This window comes from Coenobita brevimanus, chromosome 101, assembly GCF_032717465.1.
Source record: "Coenobita brevimanus isolate Jiangsu-jjx chromosome 101, ASM3271746v2, whole genome shotgun sequence".
In the NCBI taxonomy this organism is placed as follows: Eukaryota; Metazoa; Arthropoda; class Malacostraca; order Decapoda; family Coenobitidae; genus Coenobita; species Coenobita brevimanus.
Genome location: NC_137054.1, coordinates 35,807,022 through 35,825,445, shown reverse-complemented (window position 1 = coordinate 35,825,445; position 18,424 = coordinate 35,807,022).

Sequence of the window (18,424 nt, the reverse complement as noted above, 5' to 3'; positions counted from 1 at the left end):
ACGGCTACGATAATATACAATATCATACCATACTGAAATGTAGTGATGACAGCCGAATGCCTTTTTTTTGTAAAGGGTTCCAGAGGACTGGAAATCAGGTATAATTGTTCCTCTGTACAAAGGAAAAGGGGAGAGAGAAGTATGTGGTAACCATAGGGGTATTTGCCTTCTTAGTGTGACTGGTAAGATATATGGTAGAATACTCATTGATAGGGTTAGGCATATGACAGAGGAGCTAGTTGGAGAAGAACAAGGGGGATTTAGGAAGGGAAAAGGGTGTGTAGATCAGATATTTGTTCTAAGATGTTTAGTGGAGAAGTATCTAGAGAAGGGAAGGAAAGTGTACGCTGCCTTCATGGACTTGGAGAAAGCTTATGACAGAATAGATAGGAAAGGTATGTGGAAGGTATTAAGAATATATGGAGTGGAGGGGAAATTGTTGAGTGCTGTGAAGAGTATGTACGAGGGAGCTAGGGCTACGGTGCGAGTGGATGGTGAGCTGAGTGAGTTCTTTGATCTCAATGTGGGACTGAAACAGGGGTGTGTAATGTCTCCATGGCTGTTTAATATATATATGGATGGGGTCGTAAAGGAGGTACAAGGTAGGGCAGTGGATGTGGGGGTGGCCCTAATGAATGAGGGTGAGATTTGGAAGCTTCCGGTGTTGCTGTTTGCTGATGATACAGTATTGTTGAGTGAAGATGAATGGGAGTTGCAAGGTTTGGTGAATGAATTTGGGACAGTGTGTAGGAGGAGGAAGCTGAAAGTTAATGTAAACAAAAGTAAAGTTATGGTGTTTGAGAGGAATGAAGTCCCAGAGTGTGCAGTGAGGTTGGATGGTGAGGACATGGAGAATGTGAGTGCATTCAAGTACTTGGGTAGTGTGATGAGTAAGGATGGAACTTTGGGGGATGAAGTACGTGAAAGGGTACAGCAGGGAAGGAAGGTTGTTGGCACACTGAAAGCAGTGATGAGAAATAGGGAGATGAGTATGGAAGTTAAGAAGTCACTGCATGATGGTATTGTGATCCCTACCCTGACGTATGGAAGCGAGGCGTGGACCTTGCAAGAGGGGAACAAGTCAAGAGTGAGAGCAGTGGAAATGAGTTACTTGAGAGGAGCATGTGGAGTGACATGGAGGGACAGGTTGACGAATGAAGAAGTGAAGGAACGTTGTGGGGTAGATGTGGATGTGGTTGAAAAGATTAGGAGAAATACACTGAGGTGGTTTGGACATGTGGAGAGGATGGAGAATGAAAGACTGACTAAGAGGGTGTATGTAGGTGAGGTGGAGGGAGGGAGAGGGAGGGGTAGACCGAGGATGAGGTGGAGGGATGGAGTTGAGAGGTATATGAGGGAGGGGGGGTGAGTTGGGGGGAGGGGAGTCAAATGGTGGGTGACAGAGTGACTTGGAGGCGTTTTGTCTGCGGCCACCCTTTGCGGGATTAGGGCGTCGGGCTATAGATAGATAGATAGATATAAAACACGAACAAAACTCTCATAACTGTTACTGTGATATCATAACAGTTGTAGTTATATATAACTGGTGTAACAACATAGTGCTAGCAGTCATTGCGAATACAGTTGACATGGTAATATGCACAGATGTCAGTCCATAGTTGTACTGTAAACTAGAACATCAAAATTTATCATATGGGCTAGTGCATCCATCCATCCATCTTCCAATATAACATCCTCTCTACCACAGGTCCGCCATTATGGAGCCAAGACCCCCATTATGAAATATTGTTGATGCATTGCCTATTGTAAGTAACAGGTCTCGTAACATTCCACACATCATAGATAATGTGTTATTCATATTTGGAACGCCAATTCCAAATGCATGGCTGCAACTCCCAGATGTTATGCAGTATGGGCGTATCCCTCAGTAAGGACACGGATGCCAACATCTGCACACCCACACTTGTTACTCAAATTTGCATTACCACTCACTCATTAAAAATAAAAGGGATATGGTATACATAGTAGGACAGATATTCACACTTTATTTTGCCCTTCATTTATTACCTTGTAATGTGCTACAAGTTTATCATCCCCTACAAACCTTGTCCAGGAATATCAGTTGTTACCCCATTCAAGAACATATGCTACAGAAATGCCTGCCAGCCTTATTGACAATCATAATTCGTAAGGAAAAATAATCATTGATAGTAATGTGCAATGAAACTGCATCATCGCATAATCTATTTAAACATGTAGATTCATGCACAAACATCTTGTAATTCATGTAATTTGTCAACAATCGGTATAACAGATCATGAGACTTTAAAGCAGAATATTCAGTACTTTCTCCATCCTCCATTGTTATCAGTGACAGCCTGCAATCGACTGGACATCGAGGAAACATGGTTATAGGCCACTCTAGGATTACCCCTAAATAATTCCTATTGATTTCTCACGTTTTCAGCTAGTTGCTGTAGAGTCCCCTCCTGAGCTGGTTCCCATACGTTAACTATGTTACCTCAGATGTTCTCAATGGGGTTCATGTCACATCCTCGACTGGGCCATTCCAACAGTTCCAAATTTGGATGGTCAGCAAACCACTGTTGGCCGGTGCATGCTGTGTGAACCGGGCATCTGTCTTAAACAAACAATATCTGTCCCCGTAATGGAAAGTCTCGGGTCTGTAAAAAGGGAAGAAATACCTCCTCCAGTATCTATATATATTTTGCTGCTGTGAACCTGCCTTTCATTTCTGTTTTTTCTCCCATTCCATGGAGAGATATCCACCCTTAGACACTACACGTCACGTGATCGCTTCGAGCTTCCTCAAAGATGTTTTTTCAGAGCAAACCTGAAATAGTGGAATTTTTAGTCTTTTATAAATGTATGCATGTATATAGATAGATAGATAGACAGATAGATAGATATAGATATAGATAGATAGATAGATAGACACAGATAGATAGATAGAATGAAACTCACTGGTCTGCAATTATGTAAGCAACACGGTACCCTAGTACATTATGCCTGCAATACCTATTGCTTATGTTTGTGATACGTATTGAAATACGTAATTCGTGGCCGATATAGCATATACAGTATTCTACGTCGTAATTATTACCCGCAAAATGGACAATCTTAGGAGTAATTCAATTACCTAATGGGTGCAGAGAGTAAAGTTCTCCTTTCCACTATAAAGTTTCCTTGGCTGGAAGCATAATGAAGGCAGCAGAAACATAGGTAATTAAAAAGAAAAAAAACAAGGTATAACCTGCAATTATTCCTCCTCCAGCAATGTATTCTTCCATGGGATGTTGAGAAAAATGTGTTTTCGTCAGTGAAGACAGCTCGTCCCCAGCACTCCAAATCATCCTGGGCATGCTGCTCTGCGAACCTCAGCCTCATTTCGCGGTGGCGTTCAGTTAATTGCTACTTTTTTTGCAGGTGTCCGATGATGAATACCGTTTTCGTGTAGGCGACGTCTCAGGGTGGGGGGAATCACGTCCAGCTGCAATATCTCTGTTATCAATACAGCATTTGGAAAAGGGTTGTGACGAACTGCTTCGAGTATTTGCTGATCTTGCTCTGGGGTGGTTTTGCGTGTTTTTCTTCCCCTGGAGAGGTCACTTAAATCTCCACTTTCCTCCCATCTTCTCCACCATAACCTCACCGTTGTTTAAGAAATACCAGGGTTTGCTGCAATTTCACGTAAGCTTCTGCCACTCTCACTCTCTCTCATTTCGACAATTCGACCGAGCAGAGAGATTCTTTCCTGATGCCTGTTCATCTTGGGTCTCGTTTCCCTCTGTTCGTTCATAGCTTCTGGGTTTCATCAATACTTTAGTTATAGCACAGCCACTACGCTCCTGGATCTGCGGTATGCGGTTGTTCTGACGTCACGATATTACCCACACCATCTGTTGGCTGATGAGCAAATTCTGTCGTAGATATGAATCAAGTAACAACTGTGTTTTGTGAAATATTCCTGGACAAACTTACAGTAATAACATTACAAGGAGAATGTGGTGTCAACGATGGCCTAATTAATTTATTACTGTGTGCCTAAATTTGTTGTATCCCGTCTCATTGCATGACTGAGTGATAATACACATTTGGGTAACATGTGTGGGTGTGAAGATGTCCACATCAGTATCCATACTGAGGATTACCCAAACACTGGAGTAGTTCCGGGAACCACAAGCCGGCACTTGCTATTACCTTTTCTAATGTTGATGGTGGAGATTGGAATCTGAAGCAGCTGCTGTTTGCAGATGATACTGCACTGGTGACTGATTCAGAGGAGAGATTGAGACAGTTGGTAGAGGAGTTTGGAAGGGTGTGTGAAAGGAGGAAATTGAAAGTAAATGAGAATAAGAGTAAAGTGATGAAGTGTACGAGGTTGATAGATGGTAGGGGGATGAATATAGTTTTGAATGGTGAGTTGCTTGAGGAGGTAGATTGTTTTAAATATCTAGGGTCACATGTTGCTGTGGATGGAAGAATAGATGCAGAAGTGAAGTTTAGAATAAATGAAGTAGGAAAGGTGTTGGGAGGAATGAAAAAAGTGTTTAAATGTCGTTCGCTTAGAATGGATGTAAAGAGAAGGCTGTATGAGGGTGTTGTGGTACCGACTGCATTATATGGGGCTGAAACATGGAATATGGGTGTAGCAGAGAGGAAAAATTTGAATGTAATGGAGATGAGGTGTCTGAGGAGTATGTGTGGAGTGACGCGTATGGATCGAGTGCGAAATGATGAAGTGCGAAGGAGAACTGGAGTTGTTCGGGAGATGGCTGGTAGAGTTGAGCAGAGGGTGTTGCGATGGTTTGGGCATATGGAGAGAATGGATAATGAGCGATTGGTGAAAAAGATAACTAGATCTGATGTGAGAGGTGTAAGGCTGAGAGGAAGACCACGAATAGGATGGATGGACAGTGTGAAGAGAGCGCTGGATGCGAGAGGGATGTCTGTTGAGCAAGGAAGAGTGGCTGTGCGTGACAGAAATAAATGGAGAGAAATTGTGAATGAATAAGTGATGACGCAGCCCTGAGGGGATATTCTCCCGCATTTGGTCTGATCAGCTAGTCAGGTCACGTGCGGGTAAGGGGATGGGTCTGTTATGATGTGGCAGGGGTAAACCAGTTCTGCTGTCGGGCCCTGCTGCGGATGTCACTGATTGCATTGCGCAGTTGACCCTTGTGCGGTGTGGTGCGGTGAGGATCTGTCCGTTCTCCCCTTTGGGCTAAGATGCGAATGAATGTGTTTGAATGGATGAGTAAATTGAGAGTGTGTCGTCCTGTCTCGGTTACCTCCCTTTCCTTGGGGGAAGCAGCCTAGGTATATAAAAAAATAAAAATAAAAATATCACATCAGCTATGATGTGTGGAATATTACGGGGCCTGTTACTGACAATAGGCAATCCATCGACAATATTTCATAATGTGGGTCTTGGCTCTGTAACGGCGAACCTGTGGTGGAGAGGATGTTTTATAGGAAGATGGATGGATGGATGCACTAGCTCATATGATTTGATGCTCCAGTTTACAGCTGCAACTATGGACTGACATCTGTGCACATTACCATGTCAACTGTATTCGTAATGACTGCTAGCACTGTGTTGTTACACCAGTTATATAATTATAACCGTTATGATATCACAATTACATTTCCGAGAGTTTTATTCGTGTTTTATATCATGAATGTATGTGTGTGTGTGTGTGTGTGTGTGTGTGTGGATGAGTAAATTGGGAGTGTGTCGTCCTGTCTCGGCTACCTCCCTTTCTTTGGGAGAAGCAGCCTAGGTAGATAGATAAAGCTACAATAAAAAGTCGTTCGGATGTCATCACTACATTTGAAAATGGTATGATATGGGTTCGCAATATATGGTTCTTTGAATTAAAACTGATGGATTGTACATTTTTTTTTTTTTTAGTGTCCGACTCTGGGCATAGGCTTCACAGCCTGCTTTCAAGGCCCAGTAGTCCTCCTACGTACCGCACTCCTCTACATGTCACCACTTCGGCGCTAACACCCACCGTCCATATTGAATATATGCTAGGGCTGTCTCATACAGGACTGCTGTATTGGTATTAGGGGGGGTATTTTTACGACATGTCGGCGGGTCTTTTGGTAGATCGGTAAAGTCTGATTTTTATGACATTCAAATCCTTAAACTGTTCCCTGCCCCAGCGGGATTTGAACCCGTGTCCGTTAAGACTACAGGCCACCTCTCTACCGATTGAGGGGAAAATATCTTGGGTCAAGGAAAGCCTGAGTCGGTGGGTGGATGGTGTTGCTGGTTGGTGATGAAGGGTGGCCAGCCTTTCCTACTCCTTACGTCTAAGTATCCATACCATATTTACTGCCCTGCTTTTTTTTACTGTTTTTTTTCTCTTTTTTACATTATATTTAAACGGCTCAGTCGGATACGTTTATGTGAAGCTACAGAAAGTAGTGAATGTTTTTGGCGTATCCGATAGAGCCAGCATTCCAGGGGCTTGAATGATGAGTGAATGGAAGAGTGACCCATTGGACTGGGCAAATATGGGCTGCCTGGACATTGCTACTCCTCACCCTGCCCTTGGGTGGGAAAGGAGGTCCGGATGATGATGATGATACATTATATTTATATGCAATAAGGGAGCCACAGATACTGTATAATGTGTGATTAACAATAGCCTACTGAACTACCAAATATTTACCCGTATATTTTGGTTCAGTTTCGCTTCTTCACTGTGGCCACCTACCAACGCTTAGTAAGCCTGTCATTTGAATGTTGCCAGGGCTACTGCTTTGGCGTATTCATAATACAACCACACTTTAATGTATGGGGATACGGAACTGGGTCCAGCATCATACAATAAATATTTAAAGGAAATAAGTATACTATCGTTTACATTTATCTTATATTAAACTACATTTGTGCAAATGTATGTTAACCACGCCAGAAACAGTCAGGGTTACCTACAGTGCCACGATTCATTCATAAAATGCAACAGGCTACTACAGTTCGGTTGCCAGATAGCACCAGACAGACACTGAGAGGGGTCAGGATCGTGTGTGTGTGTGTGTGTGTGTGTGTGTGTGTGTGTGTGTGTGTGTGTGTTGGAGAAACACACATTACACGCGTGTGTACAAATTATTTTTTTTTTATACTCCTGACCAGGAATCAAATCCGAGACTTCTAGATAGCGGTCAGGTGCTGATACGACTACGCTAGGGCGTGATAAAAGCTGAGCTGCCTGAATTTTTTGACAAACCAGGTAAATCCATAATGGGACGCTATATTTCAGTCACAACACATCAGGATTATTGATCAGCCTCACGCAACTTGGCAAGTGATGGTGCAGTTTTAATTTATCCCAACCACAATACGAGCATCTTTATGTATTGGAGAGACACATATTACATGCGTGTGTACATTTTTTTTTTTTTTAAGTTCCTGACCGGGAACCGAACCCAAGACCTCTAGATAAAAGTCAGACACTGATATTACTACTCCGTGGCGTGATAAAAGCTGAGCTACCTGAATTTTTATATAAACAAGGTAGATCCCCCAGTGGCGGGGGGGACACAATCTGGCCGCACTATGGGGTGGTACTACTACTCTGCGGCCAGGTTGTGTTAGGAAGAATACTGCCACCGTATTCCCTGCGTGTCGTAAAAGGCGACTAAAAGGGGCGGGGTGAGGGGACTAGGGACCCCCTCCTCTGTTTTTTAGCTCCTAAAAAGAGACAGGCCAGAGAAAGGGATGGGGGATGGAGTTATCCCCGTACCCTGAAGATTGGGTCTATGAATGTGCGTGGATGTAGTACGATTGAGGCTAAAAGGGAGGAGATTGGAAGAATGTTTGTGAGAAGAAAGTTGGATGTGTTAGCTTTGAGTGAAACGAAGATGAAAGGGAAGGGTGAGTCTATGTTTGGAAGTGTGAATGGAAGATTGTCAGGTGTTGATAGAGGAAGGGCAAGAGAAGGTGTGGCCTTGTTAGTGAGTCCGGAAGTACAGCAGTGTGTGATTGAATGGAAGGAGGTGTCATCGAGACTGATGTGGGTGAAAGCGAAATTTGAACGCGAGTTGTGGGTGTTTGTGAGTGCATATGGGCCTGGTAGTGAAAGGGATGAAGAAGAGAGGGAGTCTTTCTGGAATGATGTTGATGAGTGTCTGCAGAGTTTTGGAGCGAATGTGAATGTGGTAATGATGGGAGATCTGAATGCTAGAGTGGGAAATGTAGCAGTTGAAGGTGTAGTTGGTATGCATGGTGTGCCTGGAAGAAATGAAAATGGGGAACGAATGATAGCGATGTGTGTTGAGCGAGAGATGGTGATTGGAAATACGCTGTTTGAGAAGAAAGATATTTAGAAGTATACATGGGTGAGACAGGAGGGTGGAAGGGTTGTTGATAGAGCTTTGATGGACTATGTGGTTGTGTCTAGGAATGTAATAGGAAGATTGTTGGATGTGAGAGTTCTGAGAGGGGAGGGTGGAGGTATGTCTGACCACTACCTGGTGGAGGGAAAGTTAAGAGTAGGTAAGAGATGGGTGAGAGCTAGGAGGGTTAGGTGTGGCAGGGAGGTTTTGAAAGTGAGTGAGTTGGATAAAAGAGGGAAAAAGATAGAGTATCAGGAGAAATTGAAAGATGAGTGGAACGCACTGAAAGATCAGGAAAATGGCATTGTGGAGGAGGAATGGCAGTTGTTTAAGAGTGCTGTGGTGGGGCATGCAGAAGAGGTGTGGTGTGAGACGTGTGGGTGGTGGTGTAAGAAAAGGAAGTGAATGGTGGTGTGAGGAAGTAAGTATGGCTGTGGCTGAGAAGAGACGTGCATATGAAGTGTGGCTGCAGAGGAAGGATGAGATGTCATATGAAAGGTATAAGGAAAAGAGGAATAGGGCGAGAAGGGCTGTGCGTGATGCTAAAGTGGCAGCAGATGAGAGGTGGGGTAGGCGGCTTACAGAGAATTTTCAACAGAATAAGAAAATGTTTTGGAAGGAGGTGAAAAGGGTGCGAAAGGGAGAGTCTGGGAAGGAAGAACGAGTAAAAGCAGAGGATGGAAGGATGTTAATTGAGATGGATGCAGTAAGGAAGAGATGGGCAGAGTATTTTGAAAGATTGTTAAATGTAGAGGAGGAAAGGGTGGCTGAGATTGTGGCAGATGGAAGGGTGCAAGGAATAAATGTGTTGGGAGAGTTGAATGATTCTTTGATCACGAAGGAGGAAGTGGAGAAGGCAGTAAAGGAGATGAAAACAGGGAAAGCTGCAGGTATGGATGGGTGTGCTGTGGAGTGCCTGAAAGGTGGTGGAGTGACCATTGTTGACTGGTTAGTAAGATTGTTGAATGTGTGCTTTGTGAAAGGTATGCTGCCAATTGACTGGGCAAGTGCTTGTGTGGTCCCGTTGTATAAAGGCAAGGGTGATAAGTATGTATGTAATAGCTTTAGGGGTATAAGTCTGTTGAGTGTTGTAGGTAAGGTTTATGGTAGAGTGTTAATTATGAGAGTTAGAGAGGGTACAGAGGGAGTGATTGGTGAAGAGCAGTGTGGCTTCAGGAGAGGGAGGGGATGCGTGGATCAGGTGTTTGCTGTGAGACAAGTGTGTGAAAAGTATTTAGCGAAAGGCAAGGATGTGTTTTGGGCATTCATGGATTTAGAGAAAGCGTATGATAGAACTGATAGGGAGGCTTTGTGGACTGTTTTAAGATTGTATGGACTTGATGGTAGGTTACTAAAAGGGGTGAAAAGTTTTTATGTAAATAGTAGAGCGTGTGTAAGAGTGGGAAATGATGTGAGTGACTGGTTTCCTGTGAGAGTGGGTCTGCGACAGGGATGTGTGATGTCGCCTTGGTTGTTTAATATTTACATGGATGGTGTTGTAAGGGAGGTGAATGCAAGAGTTTTAGGTGGAGGTCTGAGTCTGGTGAATGTTGATGGTGGAGATTGGAATCTGAAGCAGCTGCTGTTTGCAGATGATACTGCACTGGTGGCTGATTCAGAGGAGAGATTGAGACAGTTGGTAGAGGAGTTTGGAAGGGTGTGTGAAAGGAGGAAATTGAAAGTAAATGAGAATAAGAGTAAAGTGATGAAGTGTACGAGGTTGGTAGATGGTAGGGGGATGAATATAGCTTTGAATGGCGAGTTGCTTGAGGAGGTAGGGTGTTTTAAATATCTAGGGTCACATGTTGCTGTGGATGGAAGAATAGATGCAGAAGTGAAGTTTAGAATAAATGAAGTAGGAAAGGTGCTGGGAGGAATTAAAAAAGTGTTTAGATGTCGTTCGCTTAGAATGGATGTAAAGAGAAGGTTGTATGAGGGTGTTGTGGTACCGACTGCGTTATATGGGGCTGAAACATGGAATATGGGTGTAGCAGAGAGGAAAAGTTTGAATGTAATGGAGATGAGGTGTCTGAGGAGTATGTGTGGAGTGACGCATATGGATCGAGTGCGAAATGATGAAGTGCAAAGGAGAACTGGAGTTGTTCGGGAGATGGCTGGTAGAGTTGGGCAGAGGGTGTTGCGATGGTTTGGGCATATGGAGAGAATGGATAATGAGCGATTGGTGAAAAAGATAACTAGATCTGATGTGAGAGGTGTAAGGCTGAGAGGAAGACCACGAATAGGATGGATGGACAGTGTGAAGAGAGCACTGGATGCGAGAGAGGTGTCTGTTGAGCAAGGAAGAGTGGCTGTGCGTGACAGAAATAAATGGAGAGAAATTGTGAATGAATAAGTGATGACGCAGCCCTGAGGGGATATTCTCCCGTATTTGGTCTGATCAGCTATTCAGGTCACGTGCGGGTAAGGGGATGGGTCTGTTATGATGTGGCAGGGGTAAACCAGCTCTGCTGTCGGGCCCTGCTGCGGATGTTACTGATTGCATTGCGCAGTTGACCCTTGTGCGGTGTGGTGCAGTGAGGATCTGTCCGTTCTTCTCTTGGGGCTAAGATGCGAATGAATGTGTTTGAATAGATAAGTAAATGGGGAGTGTGTTGTCCTGTCTCGGCTACCTCCCTTTCCTTGGGGGAAGCAGCCTAGGTATATAGAATAGATAGATAGATTTCAGTTACAACACATCAGGATTATTGCATAGCCCCATGCAACTCTGCAAGTTACAAAGCAGTTTTAAACTATCCCAGCCACAACAAGAGCGTCTTTATGTGTTGTAGTGACACATTACACGCGTCTGTACAAATGTTTTTTACGCTCCTGACCAGGAATTGAACCCAAAATTTCTAGATAACAGTCAGGCACTGATACCATTACACCATGGCGTAATAAAAGCTAAGCTTCCTGAATTTTTTTATGAACCAGGTAAATCCATTATGGGAGGCTATAATTATTTCAGTAACAACACATCAGGAGTATTGTTCAGCCCCACGCAAGTCGGCAAGTGACAGAGCAGTTTTAATCTATCCCAGCCACAACACGAGCATCATTATATGTTGGAGAGATACACTTTACACCCGTGTGTACAAATTTTTTTTACGCTCCTGACCGGGAACCCGGGACTTCTAGATAATCATCAGGCACCGATTTCACTATACAATGGCGTGGTAAAAGCTGAGCTGCCTGAATGAACCAGGTAAATCCATTTATATGAACCAGATAAATCCATTATAGGAGGATATATTTCAGTCACATCACATCAGGATTATTGCTCAACCCCACGCAACTCGGCAAGTGACAGAGCAGGTTTAATCTATCCCAGCCAAAACATGAGCGTCTTTTTATGTTGGAGAGACACACATTACACGCGTGTGTACAAATGCTATTTACGTTCCCAACCGGGAATCGAACCTGAGACTTCTAGATAAAAAGTCAAGCACTGATACCACTACACCATTTCACTTTACATCAGTCACTTTTACTCCTCGTTACTTAGCGTCTGAATGAGCTACACTATTTTGTTTCTCTAACTGTCTGCCTATCCCGAGTGCGCTGTATTTTAGGAGTACCAGGAAGCCCTGGTGAATGCTCAGCCGCTTAAGGATATTCAGGGAACCTGCACCTTTAAGTGACAGCCCTTTCCATGACATCAGCCTCGACAGCCTGACCCAACTCAAAATTCTAGGCATTTATTATTTTTTTCAGCTGAAGAAACCCTTAGAGGGTTCATATCATTGCTCTTACTCCTTTCACGATTTTTTTTTTTTTTTTTGACAAATCGTATGTATCAGAAGGATATGCCAGTGTCAGTCCCATCACTTCGTTTTTCAAGACAATAACGAACAATATCCTTCACTATGAGATGCCATTATAATTATCACGGTTTTGCACATTCCTTTTACATTGTATCCCATTATTGCAACAATGTATTGAGAGAAACTTAACTCTTATTGTATTCTTGACAGCGCAGTTCGGCTCAGTAGTTCAGTGAAGGTGGTTATATTATCATATTCCAGCTCAAGTTATCGCTAAAGGGATTGGACGAGGCAGGTTCAGGAAACACATTAAAGGAAAGCACAAACGTGGGAGTACTTTCAAGCAGCCTGTCCAGTGAGAGTGAGATTCTTAGTAAATCTGTTCTATTCATACGTATTACTAGTCTTGGCATCGGTTGACCCAAAAGAGGTAAACAAGGAGATGAAAAAACTACAATGGTTTAGGATGTAAGAAAATAAGGAGTAAATAGACTAAATAGAGAGGAAGACGCTGTAATTGAAAGGCATAAAATTTCTCCAACTGCCGTACCTTTGGAATATCATACAGTCAAGGATATCAAATTCACTTCATGTTCCATCACTTCTGTTTTTTAACGTCTTAATATTTTCTGGTGATTAGATTTCCTAGAGTTTTTCAGCAGACGTATGACTCTTTGATGTGTTGCATTTGGGAGTACAGTGATGGTCATCCTGCAACTGTAAATAATTGTCCGATTGTTCTTATATTTTCTTTTCTATGAATGAAAAATTGTGTGTCTATATAAACGAGTGAGTTTGTGTGCCTTCTTTTTCCATATTTTCTGTAATTTTCACCAAGTTCTATGCACAATCGTTACCATCAGGCAGCTCCATCGGTTCCGAATGAAGAATAAAGACCCTAACTTCATTTACAAAGAACGAACAATATAAACCTAGCCTTACGAAACAGGTCGGCTTCTTTACGTGTATTCTTGATCGAATTTGTAAGTATGGTTGTATCTCCTTCACCACTCTATCAGTTTTGTACGATGAAGAAAGTAGCCACCATTACACTATCTGTGAAGGTCAGAGGGGGCAGAAATAAATCGGCTTCTTTTCTCCAGTACCGTCTCATGGTCAGGATAACTCTAGTTTTCTAGTCCACTCAGTGTCAGACAGTATTCATTGGCTGAAATAGAGTCACAGGACCCTGGGAATGTTAGGGTTAATTTTCAGATAAATTGACTCCAGAGGTCTTATATATAAAAAATAAAATACTACACTCTTCTCATCTACGAACATCAGAGAGGACATAAACTACCCTAAACATCATGAGTCAGTTCTCTTTAATCCGTGCCAGGAATTTTATATATTGTAATGCAGGATTGTGCTAGATACTGATAAAAATTGCAGCAGTATCATCTAGTTTTCAACAATATCCATCTCAGTGTTACATCATCATTGAACATGCTCCGGGTTCCACTATCGCCCTCATTTAGCAAGGCGAGACGACGTTGTTTTTGTCAGTGTTTGTGTGTGTGAGTATGTATATGTTGTCAAAATATCTCGAAAAGCTGAAGACGAATTTTTACCAAATCCTCAGGAAATTGCAACTATGTGGTGTGCAGAAGCCTACTACTTTTTGGTGAGAATTTAATCAAAGACAACGGAATGCCTACTGCCATATTTTCATCGCCTGCCCTTAGCAAGGCGGGGTGATATAGTTTTTGTCAGTGTGTGTGTGTGTTTGTGTATTTGTTGCCAAGATATCTCGATAACTTGTCAACCAATTTTCACTAAACCTTCAGGAAATAGAAATGATGTGGCTGTGCAGAAGCCTATTACTTTTGGTTAGAATTTGATCGAAGATGACTGAATGCCAGCAGCCATATATTTTTAAACATGGATTGCCTCCTTGTGAAACGTGGTGACTGAATTTCGTAGAGTTTTTGCGAATTTTCTTCATATTAGGCTTGTTGGTTGCTTGTACCTTAGCCAACAACATATTTTGGCGGGTGATTAGCATTCAGCTCCCCGAATGTTCTTGTCATTCTCTCGGGATTTATCTTGAAAAGAACATATTACCTCTCTTGTACAGTCCGCTTCCAAAAGATTGGGTGTGCTCAGCCAACTCCGTGCTTTCTTTACCCGTGCACAGTTGTTGACTTTACACAGAGGTTTTATTTGTCCCTATGTATAGTACACCTCTCTAATGTGGGGAGGTTCCCCACATCCAGCTCTTCTTAATAAGGTGGAGTCAAAGGCTCATTAACTTCCCTCGCCTTATTGGCTCTTTTCAACCTCTGTCTTTTCGCCTCACTGTTGAATCTTTTATCTGCTTTCTATCGTTCATTCATTGGTCACTGCTCCTCTGAACTGTCTGTTGCATCCTTCCACCACTACGGCAGGTGCACAACACCCATCTAGCAGCAAATTCTTATTCCTTTTCTGTCGAACTCTCCAGTGCAATAGCCCAGCTCTGGAACTTCCTTCCTGTGGCTGTATATCCTACTGCCTATGACCTCCAGTGTTTTAAACGCAATATGTCCAGGAATTTCTAAATGAACGGCTGTTGAATATACTGTAGGTCTCCGATATTTTGATTTAAGTTTTTGTAGCGAACAATTGTGCTAGCTTCTAGCATTTGGTTCCTTCTTCCATGCACCAAAAAAAAAAAATAAATAAAAAAAAATCCTCAGGCTACGGTGGCGATCACATATCGAAAAGTTAGCCGCTCCCCTTATGTCATCTGTGACTGCCAGAGAGGGTATAAATGACCCCACAAAACAGTTTGCCATCTATCCTCCTTATTCAGTCTCACTTTCTGAGCAATTATTTCTGAATTTGATATTCACGGGTTGCTTCGGCAACCTTGTGTTAGAAAACACTGAAGCATCCCAGTGAATATACACAGTACGCACTGACTGGATTCTGAGGTGCTGTAAAAGAACTCTTAACCACAATCTCTGCCTACTTTGTATACCTCAATTCACTCTAGATGTCTTACATAATAAAAAAAAAATCCCAGCCTCATATACAATTAGCCTGGGAAGGACTAAAAAAAATGGAAATAGAAAAGAAAAGGGGACAGGCTGCGGTTGGCCCTGCATACAACCAATCCCCGCCATGGTAACAGGATTTACCTCTAGAAAAACAATATAACGACTACATCTCTCTCTCTCTCTCTCTCTCTCTCTCTCTCTCTCTGTATATAGACAGATAGACAGATAGATAGATAGATAGGTAGATATCTATCTATCTATATCTATATCTATATCTATGTACTATATCTATCTATCTATCTATCTATCTACCTACCTACCTACCTACCTACCTACCTATCTATCTATCTATCTATCTATACGCTATATAATTATATCTGTATAAATCTGTCTACAGTATCAATCTATGCATCTAGAGAGAGAGAGAGAGAGAGAGAGAGAGAGAGAATATATCACACTGCTTTCAATCCGCTGGGCGATTTCTCAGTTCGTGTGATGCGGAGGCTCAGTCAGCGGTATCTGTAGATGTTGCATACTTTATTCAGTTGCAACCCCCAGTGCAGCACCCAGTCCCTTACCCAGGAAATAAGGCGACCTACCAACACATGGGATACCCTTAAGCTAGTTTCTACTGGACCATTATTTATGGACGACCCTGTATCTATTCTGCTATGGTCCTGTGTGTATGTGTGTGTGTGTGTGTGTGTGTGTGTGTGTGTGTGTGTGTGTGTGTGTGTGTGTGTGTGTGTGTGTGTGTGTGTGTGTGTGTGTTTCAGCCAAAACTAGAAAAAAGAATATTGATGAAACTTGGCAGGATGGCTGGAATTCGGTCCTAGATTGGCCAGTTACAGTCTGACCGTTTTTGAAGGGATGTTTTGGCTCTGATAATAATTGTTCCCATTTTTGTTACAATACTCGTACGTGGAAGATGCGGCTGAGCATTGCTATGGATTTTCAGACATCTCTGGAGAGAGAGAGAGAGAGAGAGAGAGAGAGAGACCCGTATTTCAACAGTTCAGTGTCTGTTTCTTCATTAATGCTACGAACAAACAATGTTATTCATTAGAATGTGGTGGAAGCTGTACTGGTGGTAGCTATGGTGGTGTTGGTGGTTGTAGCTGTGATGACAGTAGTGGTAGCTGTTATGGTGGTGATGATAGTTGTGATGATGGAGGTGGTGATGGTAGCTGTGATGATGAGGGTAGTGATAACTGATGATGATGGTGGTGATGTTGGTAATTGTGATGCTTATGGTGGTCATAGTAGCTGTGGTAGTGATGGAAGCTGTAATGATGATCATGGTGGTAGTTATGGTTGTGATGATGATGATGATGATGATGGTGATGGTGGTAGCTGTGCTGGTGAAGGTGGTGGTAACTTTTATGCTGATGGTAGTAACTGTGATGATGATGGTGGTGATGCTGGTAGTTGTATGGTGAAGCTAGCTGTGATAATGATGATAATGGTGGTTGTGGTGGCGGTGGTAGCTCTGGTGGTGGGGATTGTGTTGATAGTAAATGTAATGATGGTGGTGGTGGTGATCATAGCTCTTCAGATGCGGATCTCATTTAGGGATGTGCAAACACTTTTTCCAAAGTGAAGTATGGTCCAAAGACGGTTGTAACTTGGGCATGTGCTGAGTAGCCCGATCAGGCAGTTAGGCTCTTCTGTGTGTGTGTGTGTGTGTGTGTGTGTGTGTATCTATATCTATATCTAGCTATCTATATATATATCATCCGGACCTCCCTTCCCACCCTAGGGCAGAACGAATAATAGCACAATCCAGATAGCCAAAGTCTGCCCAGTCCAATTGGCCACGCTTCCATTCAAGCCCACGGAGGAATCCTAGGCCTATCTGATACGCCAAAAAACTGTCACCACATTCTGCAGCTTCACATACTCGTATCTGTTCGAGTCAGTCCGAACACTGTCCCATTAATAAGAGGTGTCAAATCCCTGATCATGCACTTCTTCTCACAACATTCACGGAGCCAGCTCAATCTCTTGTTAGACCCCTCGCCTCACCGACATCCAAACCATACACGAAGCCACTTTGGGGGCATGGGGGGCATGGGGGGCAATTTGCCTCCCCTGAGAAAATTTTGGGGAAATGCTGCAAGGGATTTTCGGCATAGTTCTTGTATGACAATACAGTTTTCCTAATTTTACCACTGGTATATTAAACATCATTATCTGTTTCCAAAAACATTTATCTGGGAACAATAATTTCCTTTGAAACTGAAAACTAGACTAAATATTATAAAACCATTGAGAAAAAATGATCAGTTATAACTTAACAACTTCCCCTATTACCTTAGATTATGTGGTTAATATTACAGCTCTAATGATGTTTTGCACTTGAATCCTGATGAGGTGTAAAAATGGCCTTCCTGTACCGTCAGTCACATCCTCTCACCCTGCAGCCATATCCTCTCACCCTGTGGCCAGTTGCAAACAAACACTGCACAATTATTGTTATAAGCAGCTGAAACAAGCAGAATTTTTGAAGACTGCATGAAGCCACTTTGATCACCTCAGGCTATATTTTAGATGGTAAGCAAATATAAATATGTGCGCCAGGGGCCTCGTTTGGGTGGGGAACGGGGGAAATGTTCCCCCCCCCACACTTTCTGGAGTTTGGGGGACAGAGTGTCTTCCCCCCCCCCCCCCACTTTTCTAGGTAAGAATTTTCAAGATGATTAGCTTTACTCCGTTTTTCTTTTTTTTTTCCTTAATGGAAAAATCCTTTCTATACAGTACAGTACAGTACAGTACAGGTGATGTGAAAATCATTTCCTGCTGAGCGGGGCAGGTCGAGTGGTCGCTGAGTCAAGGATTAAGAGAGGTTTATTCCACCAGATGTATTAATTTAAGTCAGTCTTGACGTATGCACCACCCCTGATGCTTGAGCCAGTGAGAATCAAAGTAAAAGAATGAATAGTGGAAAACAGAATTTCTCTTGGCTACCACCACAGCAGTAGTACAAAACAGAATACCAGACTGGGGATGGGTGCGCCAGCAAATTTTAATTTACACATATGTGCTAAGTGAAGAGAGAGAGAGAGAGAGAGAGAGAGAGAGAGAGAGAGAACCGCAAAGGAAAATAGAAAAATAGCAATAGTATCACGAATGTGGGAAAGTGTGTGTTCGGGACACTCACGCCAGATCTTGGGTCCTCATCGGCTTATCCATTCTGCCATTTTTCTTCCAGCAGCCAATCAAAATACAGGGTTTATTTCCGAATATGAACAGATAGTATGGACGCCATTGCCTCTCGTAACGTAGGTGCTGTGCCGATGTGTGGTATATTTCATCATAATTTCGTCGGTTATTAGGCAAAATAGCTGC